Genomic DNA, 9,574 nt, shown 5'->3' with positions numbered 1-9,574 from the left:
ATAAATTAAAATTTTGACAGATCTGAAAATGCAGGGAACGAGGATATTAAAGTTGGGTGAAACACCTGAAAGCTCTCCTTAAGTATCCTAACACAGAGTTTTTTTTCGGTGTTCTCTTCCCACCTCTGCCTCTCACACGTCTCAGTTTCGTTCTGTTTCCTCTATTCGCTCTTTTTCCTCTCTGGCACCGTCTGTTCCTGCCTCTCTCTCAGACGTCCTTCCACCTACTCTCACGTCTTCTTCCCCCCCTCTTATTATCCCCGCTCACTTCATTTTTCATTTACACACCTTCTCCTCTCTCCTTCTCACACGCACGCCTCCAACTCTCAGCTCGTGTAAGCTCGTCTCCCCCTCCTCCTCCTCCTCCTCCTCCTCGTCCTCCTCCTCGTCCTACCTACCACAGAGTATATTATATCTGTCATCATCTCCTTCGAGCGTGAGCCAGCTGCCTCAGGCTCCAACAGAGCGGGCCAAGTCAATCATAAACTTACGGACATAAACGCACACACCTGTAAAACACATATCCATACAGTATGAGAGCCTATTCACACACACACACACACACACGCTGAGTTCCTCTGTCCTCCCCGCCTCGCTGTCAGTGCCTGATTAGTGAATCTACCGGTGCCAACACAAACATGTTTCCTCCTATTACACATCATGTCACAATGCTTCCTAATCACAATCACTCGCTTGTTCCTGGACGCGCGCGGAGCATGAAATACCTGCCGTAAAAAAAGAGGAATGTGCACCTGAGATTTGGGATGAACTTTCACTCAAGTCGAAATAATAAAAATTCTCTCCGTCTGACTTTACGTGTGACATCGCCGCACGCCGGATTATCGACGTGCTGCACGGCACGCTGCCTCTTATTCAGCGTGTAAATTAATTTGGGGACATCGGACACATTCGTGCGCTAACTTTTCAAATCTCTCACGACATCTTTCAAACAGGAATCATTATTTTTAATGTTAAATATTTGTGCTGTTTTATGCTTCATCTCCTGCTGATATTTATTCTGTTTTCCAGTTCGGAGAAGTTTCATGTTCATGTTACTTCGGTGGAGCTTGTTATCCCGGCTGAGGTTTATTCTGTGTCTTTACGAGGCCTGAGTAAAACTGGAGTCAAGTTCCTTGTTTAAGTACACGAACCCGCCCAATGCAGCCATATTTTTGATTCCATTTCTTTTTTATTGTTTTTCACTAAAAACCCCAGAATCACATTTCTGTGGATTTTAAACCTTTCTTTGCAAAAATCTGATTCTGACTCCGATTTTTAATTATCGCAAACATGCGCAAATCTATTTTCTCAGCCTTCCCGAGATATTTTTTCTGAATGATTGCATCTTTTAAAAGTAAACTGGAGGAGGATTAGGAGAAACCTTTGGAGGAGGAAAAAGCAGACAGGATTGCGGTGTAGGTGTGCAGTCTGGAGCTTCTTACCTTCAGCGGCAGACGGACAGCAGACGTATCCAGAGGGAGTCTGAGATCCTGCACGCAACACTGGATTTGTTGTTTGACTATTGTTTCCCACAGAGCTCCTCTCTCCTCCTGTTCTACCTCTCCTCTCTCTCTCTCTCTGACTGATTGTCTCAGCACTCCTCCCTCCTCCCTCTCTCTCCCTCCCTCCCTCTCTTTCTGTCCCACACTCACACTTTTCCTCCAACAGGAGGGAGAAGGAGGGAGCAGGCTGGATGCTCTGCCTGTGAGGACGCTCGTCACATGTGGATCGTGACACAGCAGTCATATATCACACGCCCTTTCTCTCTCTCTCTCCCTCTCTCTCTCTGACACACACACCAGCTGACGCACCGACACGCTCCACAGTGGCAAATGGGAATTCCAGCCCCGGACGGCTCTGCTCGGCCCATCAGGAGCGAGCTGACCAAAAGCTGCAGCAGCTTTTTTTACGAGGTCAGGGTTATAAAACTGTTCGCAGATTTAGTTTATTTAAAAACAACTGGCCTCCGTGGCCTTTCCTCTTCACGCGCTTTCTCCTGCAGTGACATCAGGGCTGGGTGGGCGAGGGGCGGGTGGGGGGGGAAGGTTAAATAACTCACCTCAGCAGTCTTCTCTTAATGGGGACATCTGTGTTGTGAGCAGGGGGAATGAAGAGGGAGCTCCTCCACCTGCAGGAATAAAAAGTGACACACGTGTTTAAATACAGGAGGGAGGAAGCAGCGTGAAACATTTTCATTTTCACTCGTCGTTAAAGTTTTAAAAACACAAAACAGGAATTGTCTCAAACACAAAACGGTCCCTCACATTGTGACACGGTCCGGTGTTTCCTGCACGAGTCGCTCTGTGGACTCTCACTTCCTGCGTCTGTGTGTTTTGGACACAAGCGACGCACTCGTCCGGCCGTCTCACGTAAAGACGGACACTGTGAGGAGAGAGAGAGAGGGACAGACTGGGATGAATGGAAGCTAATGAGGACAGAGGCGTCCCTACCGTCTCTCAGGCTTTGCAAACATCATTGCAGTATATTACATCAGTCACTCTGCGGCTCTCTGAGCGTGTTTGCAATGTGAGTGGCTGGGTTTAAAGAACGCCCGCGTTTCTCAACACTGGATAAATCTTTGTATATTTTCAGATTATTATCTAAAACGTGCAAAACGTTTGGGACACGCTCCATCAGAGAGCTTCAGCCGACTGCAAAGGCTTCAACATAATTTTTCTTCTTTATAATTTATTGTTTTTTGTAATTTACAGTCTCAGATTTGTTTGTTTTGTGTGTCTGACAACATTTCATAGACTTTTTCTTTTTTTTTTAACCATCACATCTCTCTCCTCAAAGCCACCAGACTCCGTTAACAAAACTGTCATTTTACCTCGACAAAGTGTGAGTTGTTGATCTGCCTCTGCTTAGATCAGCCTGTTAATGTGTGAAATATGGAAAAATAGGCGGCCAGATTTTCAGGATTATCCGAGGCAGTGGTACTAACAGCAGCTAACTGAGTCTTTCTCTGATGATCACGAATGTTTGGTTGTTTGTTTAACTCACTCACAAGCCGAGCAGACGGGGGAAGGCAGCTCTGCATGCTTCTTCTTCTTCTGGACGTCTATGAAGCCAGGCTGCAGGAGAGTGTCTCCAGTTACAGATGGATTTAATCCTCACCTGTAAGCACCTGTTCACTGCCTTCAGTTCCTTAAACACAATCGATCGTTATGTGAACAGACTTTCTATCATTTTCAAACATGCAGCATCGAAAAAGGACTGAAGCATCTAAACTTCTTAAAACCACAGTTTCAACTTCTTTTTATAGATTTGCTGCAGATGTTTTAATCTTTTAAGATTCAGAAGGGAAAAAGAAAATCACAGAAATCAGACAAACCAGGTGAAGCAGTCGTAGAAACTCACACTTTGGGGTAAAAATCGATGTTTTTGTCAATGGAGTTTGGTGGCTTTTAAAAGAGTGATGTAACAGCTGTTTGTGTGTGTGTCTGTAGCCGAGTGGTTATATGCACGAGCCCCATGTACGGAGACTGGCTCAGGTTTGAATCAGAGCTAATCTGTGGTCACTACAGTGTAAATGTCACTGCTGCAGATGCAATCCCTAACTTAAACTGTAAATATAATCAAACAGAGCATCTAGGTTTAAAAATGCTAATTTACCTTTTTTTAGCTGAGTGATGTCATAACCTGACACTGAGGGCCGCAGTTTCATTTACTTTGTTTGGGCGTGCTCCGAATCAGGAGACAAATAAGTCACATCGTTTGGCGTCGGAGGACTGAGGATGCATTCTTCCAACATGTTTCACTCAACCAGAGAGAGAGGGGGGGGGCGGGGGGGGTTCAACATGACTGACTATGATGTGTTTCTCGTAGATGGATTGAATATGTGAGCAGGGCAGTCAGACTGTGTGGGAATACAAGTGAGGGCTACGCCAAAATAGCTGGAAAAGAATAACATGAGCTGCGTGAGCATATGTTCAGACACTCACACGTCCTGGTATGCAGAGTCCGAATCTCTCGGGGGAAATAAGGGGAGCGAGCTGCACCACTCTAAGTACGGCTTAGTGGGTCAAAAGTTTAAGAAGCACAATTACCTGAAAGACCTCGGCTGACCCCCAAATTTCTCACCTTCTGTTCCCTCTCACAAACATGCAAACACACACACACACACACACACCTTTGACAGAGGCGATTTACAGCCGGCAGCAGGAGAGGGTGAAAACGTATCCAGCACCAACAGGCTCCTGCAGAGACAGAGAGTGAGAGGCTTCACGTTTGTGTTTTGATTACACTTTGAGGCCTTGTAAATGATCCCCGCTGCGAACAGTGTCGAGTTAAATGCTCATAACTCACCTGGACACGATGTGACTGTCTCTCCTCTGGCTCGGCTCGGCTCGGCTCGGCTGGACTCCACTGGAGAGGTGGTGACAGGCGGTGAATGGCTTCAGATAATGTATCAAAATATCACATTAAGAATATGTTCACTGAAGCCAAATGTGAATCCCATATGCGAGGAAGGGAGGGGGGGAGGATGAGAGGGGGAGGGGGGGGACGGGGGAGACAGTAGAGGGGATCCGGGGAGATGATAAAACCGCCCCTACAAGAGCTCTCTGACATCTTGTTAAAACACTTTCTGCAAAGACGGACGCTCAATGGATAGAAAGAGAAAAGTAGCGATGTGATGTGACGACTGTCGACAGAGTCACGTTTGTCAAATCTTCAACACGCACAGTCGTCTTGATGTGTCACCCCGCCTGGGTAGAGCCGGCGGCTGTCAGCGCCGGGGTTAAAGCTGCAGGTCGGGATGAAATAACATCAGGCACGTCTGTCTGACACAGAGATAACGTTTTAAGAAGTGATGACTCAGCATGTTGATGTGCCATCCAATGCTTTGTGCAATAATCCGAATATGAGGATCATTCAAATAAATATATATTTTATAATGTATTTTAAATCATCTGGATTTCACTGAGATCACAGAGCAGATTCTGCACGTTTATAAAATGCACGAGTGAGTGAGACGATCTCTACCTCGACCTATTAAAGCCGATAAACTCAAAACCATTACAGGAAGTCTTCTTCAAAAACAAGACGGGTTTTTAAAAAGGATTATTTTGAGGTTTTGTATTTTAGAGATGTGACAGTAGACAGAGTCAGAAACTGAGCAGAGACAGGGAGATGGGGGGGGGGGGGGGGGGGCTTAAAGGACTACAGCCTCTGTACATGAAGCGTGCACCAACCACGAGGACACCGGCGCCCCATCACTGACACGATGTTGAGTCAGAGAGGCCGAAGATATCCCAAAACAATCGCAGCTGACTATAAATAAGAAGCGTCGTCACCGAGCAGATGATACCTTTAAGCAGATTTTTCAACCTTCAAACTCGCTCAGCTTCACTCTCTGACTTTATATGCAGAGAGGGAAAAAAAGGTTAGCATAAAAACGAACCAAATTTAGCTTGAAGTCAAAAGCAGGATTCAGCTGACCGAGTCATTTCATTTATTTACCTGGAGCTCCTTTTTTTACCTCCAATTATTTTCTGTCAAGAATTTAAACTCACAGAAAAATCTAAGTGTTTGTTCTGAGAGCATCAAGTCTGTGAAGAGATGATTAAAATGTAGAAATTGAAAATGAAGTGATGATTCTGTTCATTAGAAGCTTAAAACCACAAAGATGCTCAGAGAGCAAAATGATCTTTGGACGGTCATCAGAGACACGAATGTAAAGAGAACTTTTAAATATCTTAGCGTTCACTGTTTAGTGGTCAGACACTAAAGTGTGACGTGGCAGATTGTCCCTCTCTGGATCAGGTCCCACCTCGGCTGCAGGCGGTCCGACACGCCAGAGACGGAGATGTGACTGGACCTGACGTGAGGTGAGTCATCTCCTCCATCTTTGGATAACGGGATTAGCGGGGCAGGGTCACCTCACAGCTCGCTCGCTCACACACACACACACACACACACACACACACACACGCCAGCCTGTGGGCGTGACGTCCTCCGTTTATCTTTAGCTCTGCCGCAAAGAATTCGGAGTGATCTGACATCTAAAGAGTGAATGCCTGTCTCCTTCTCCCTCCAAAAAGTCTATTTCATTAGGGTAAGTATTATCTGTGCGCTCTGACTGAGCCGCTCTGCATTTGGAGGATCGATTTCCATCTGTATGCTTAACTACATGAAAAAAATGGAAGAGGGCTATAATTTTGGGAGATTTATGCGGAACGGTGCTCAACAGAAAATCTGGCGTGTTTGCCCCCCAAAAATGGTCTCCGCCGAGAGAAGGAAAAAGTCCCATAGTTGTAATTTACAGCCGGTGTAGAATAACTTTCTCTCTTCTCGGGCAGGTAAAGTAATGTCGCAGCCGCTGCCAAACACAACCGATGTTTGATGAGAGTAGCAGGTCTGGTTTCAGAGTTCAGGGGGGGAAACACGGTCGGCCCAGTACAAGAGCTCCGAATCACGGAATATAACAGCGAGTTAAACGGCGGTATCAAAGAGGAGCGGAGGACCACAGTGAAGCTAATGATTTTAACACACGAGAGTCATGAACACGGCGATGTGAGTGCAATCAGATCAGCTGGGAAAGAAAAGGACGAAATGGAGAAAGTGAAAAATTCACGAGGAGATATTAAAGAAGGAGAGAGAAGCTAAGTGTTTCTCCATGTGCACCTGAGGCGAGGACTGACCCTCTAAAGCGCGGCCTAAGTCCCCCCCCCCCCTTCAGTGTGCCAATGCCCATCGGCACTGAGGAATCACTGGAATGAATGCTTAACTCCCCTCCTCTCTATAGAAGTGCCGTTACAGAAGGTCCCCAATTTGGCCCGGGCTGAGAACACTTAGCAGGCACATCCATCTTTTTTTACAGCACTCCTGGGACACCGGCGGGCTCTCAAGCTTACGCACTCTTCTGTATGAAGAAGCCAACAGGTACTGACAGGAGGTATATACACCGACGTCTGCCAGATCAGTTCAGACAAATGAATGTGTTATTTGATTTCTCGCGGTAATAATTCTGTCAAGAAGAAAAAGAACTTCAAACAATATCCGTTCCTAAACTGAAATAAAATCGGAGTCCTGGACCACCGACACTGGGAAACTTTCACTTCTAATAACCAAAAATGGCAAACTCCTGCAAGTTGTTGGCAACATATATGTGCAATTAAGACAGTGTGCAGGAGATTACCTGCAATTTAAGATGGATTCTTTCCTCCCCTGCACGCCTCGCTGTCATGACAAATATGTCTTTGAAAATGTCTGTCGTTTTTTTGACACTTTGAATTATTACAACAACAGAGACTGTACAGTTCTGAAACAAGAGGTGCTGAAGACGTGTTGAAGAATTTGACAACCTCACATTGTGTTTGGAAAGAAACAACAACGACCAGACCAACAAAGTGAAACCAGCGAGAAGCGAGAATCTCCCACAGCAGGGATTAGAGCCACCTCGACACTCCAATGTCTCCTCTCATTCCCAGACTCTTCACTCGAGGTTCGTGTTTTTAAACATCCATCATCAGTCGTCTTTAGACGTGAATAATGAAACAGATTCGATCGTGTGAAGAGTAAACTAAATCAAGCAGATGAAACCAGGAGAGCTGCAGCGTGACATTCGTTTCTCGACGTTTATTCAGAGTGAACTTTTGGGGCCAGAAGTTTTTGCGTCGGGAGAAAAACAAGCTCGTGTGAGTGCAGGTGCTCTGTGATGAGTGTGTGTCTGTGGACTTCCAGGTGCAGGATTTGTTGTCATGAGAAAAGAAAGGCCCGCTGCCAGTAAACAGAAACGTCCCCCCCCCTCTTCTTCTCAGATATCTGTTTAGACTTCATAGATTAGCCATGACTACATCGGCCTCGCATGAAGCCCAGCACGCACCGAGATCCTCCTAACCCCAGAGACGTCCGTGGCCTTCCTGTGTATCAGTTTTTACTGTGCGGCGGTCGGTGCAGCAGCAGCAGTGAAATGGAGCCGTGACAAAACAACAGGAGGGGATTCTTTACAGCTAACCTCCGTGTTCTGCTTCTGCTGAGAGACGCTGAAGCCTCTTTCCAACGCGCTCTCTTTGCAGGACAGAAATCTTCCTGACTTACTTGCACACACACACACACACACACACACACACACACACACACGCCGATCACAGCTAGAATAAAACTAAGAGGGTATGAAGCAGCTTCTTTTCATGCACGACGATCAGCCTTGGCCCTGACTGCACTCGGGAAATTTGACCATACGGGTACAAGTGGATTTTTTTCTGCTTGTATCTGTTGATTATTTATCAAATATAAAATCTTTTAGTTTGTGACTGACAAAAAAAAAAACCCAAAACATTTGCTTTTTGAGCCACTCAGGTGGACACATTTTAGGGACCAAACCTTTAAAAGTATCACTCATCTAATTGAAAGGAGCAGGACTTGGATTCAGCCACTCTGCGAGTTGGCTGCAGCTCTGCTGAAGAGGATGACAGAGCAGAAAACGGGGATGCGTGGGCACAAAGACTGACAGGAGGAGACGGAGCGGAGGACGAGGAGGGAGGGAGGGAGGGGTTGTCTCTCTCTCTCTCTCTCTGTCCTCCCCCTGCGTCCCCCCTTCTCTGTCCTCTTCTGCTCCAGTTCTTCAGAAGCCAGAAAAAGAAGCACCAGGAAGCTCCTCACCACCAGCGACCGCAGTGACGTCGCCCTTTGTGTCGCTCTGTTCAAGCTAATATTTTAGTATGTGTGAATGCAGACAGAACGGACCTGATAATGCTGCCGCTGATGTAATGCACTGTTTCTGTGCTCGGTGTGAAGGGGGTGAGGCGAGTGTGTGCGTGTGAATGATGTGTGTGTTGGTCACACACACGGGGTCTGGTGGTTGATTACCTAATGTTTGACTTATCCTCTTAGCAGAATTTGTAACGCAGGCTCTGATTTCAGTGGCGCCGCAACCTGAACAACCTTTTTATAGTCAAACAGTGCCGCCCGCCCGCAAACACACACACACACACACACACACACACACATAATGAGGACGTAGTTCTTTGTAAATTAGACCTCTGAGGCCGCCCCCCCTCCAAACCTGTCCCTCTACTCTCCTCGGGGTTTAATCCCCCTAATACAGCCGAATAAACTCACTAAATATAATCAACAGTGAGCTACTGATGCTGCAGTCGTCCTCAAAGTTGATGTGGGCGGAGTCTTAATCATGACCTCACTTTTTCAGCCTGTTCATCGCTTGAATGATTAAAGTAACTCTCCTATCTTAGAATATAAACCGCTCCTACATACAGCTATAACTTTAAATGTATTACTGGGAAGAAAAAAAAAAAGTTTTTATTTTCAAAACAACAATGAAGAAAAAAACAAAATAAATCAAAGTGAATCCAAGATGTCTTTACTTTGATGCAGCTCGTGCACAGAAACTATCAAAGTCAACATGTTGGTAAAATAATCCAAACGAGTTTATTTATCTTTGATGAAATACACCAAGAGTCTTCATCATCATCATTGAAATTGTTCCAATGCATTGATCCGATTCCTGTCCGTGGAGACCCCAGAACACGACCGCATGAATGTTCGATGTTGTGTGAGAATCTGCCTTCATGAAAACGTTATAAGGAGATAAGCCGAGTTAGCGCTCAGT

At 45.9% G+C, this 9,574-nt stretch overlaps 1 protein-coding gene across 4 annotated transcripts in view; it reads right to left on the bottom strand.

Annotated features, from left to right (window-relative positions):
• The window catches only part of ndp (norrin cystine knot growth factor NDP), a 20,057-nt gene extending 15,417 nt beyond the window's left edge, over nucleotides 1–4,640 (bottom strand). The window contains exons 1-5 of one of the 4 annotated variants that reach the window (XM_079357101.1): nucleotides 4,309–4,640; nucleotides 4,133–4,199; nucleotides 3,008–3,147; nucleotides 2,265–2,382; nucleotides 2,060–2,128 (exon numbers count right to left, since the gene is read on the bottom strand). The gene's annotated coding sequence lies outside the window, so the exon portion shown is untranslated. Of the gene's footprint in view, nucleotides 1–288; nucleotides 352–398; nucleotides 528–2,059; nucleotides 2,129–2,264; nucleotides 2,383–3,007; nucleotides 3,148–4,132; nucleotides 4,200–4,308 lie in introns of those variants that run through there. The other 3 variants (XM_079357100.1, XM_079357102.1, XM_079357103.1) reach the window with 3 other exon arrangements.
• Between the last annotated feature and the right edge of the window lie 4,934 nt (nucleotides 4,641–9,574).

This window comes from Symphodus melops (genome assembly GCF_947650265.1).
Source record: "Symphodus melops genome assembly, chromosome: 12".
NCBI lineage: Eukaryota > Metazoa > Chordata > Actinopteri > Labriformes > Labridae > Symphodus > Symphodus melops.
Note: the sequence above shows the minus strand (reverse complement) of the source record. Positions and strands in the feature narration are given on the sequence as shown.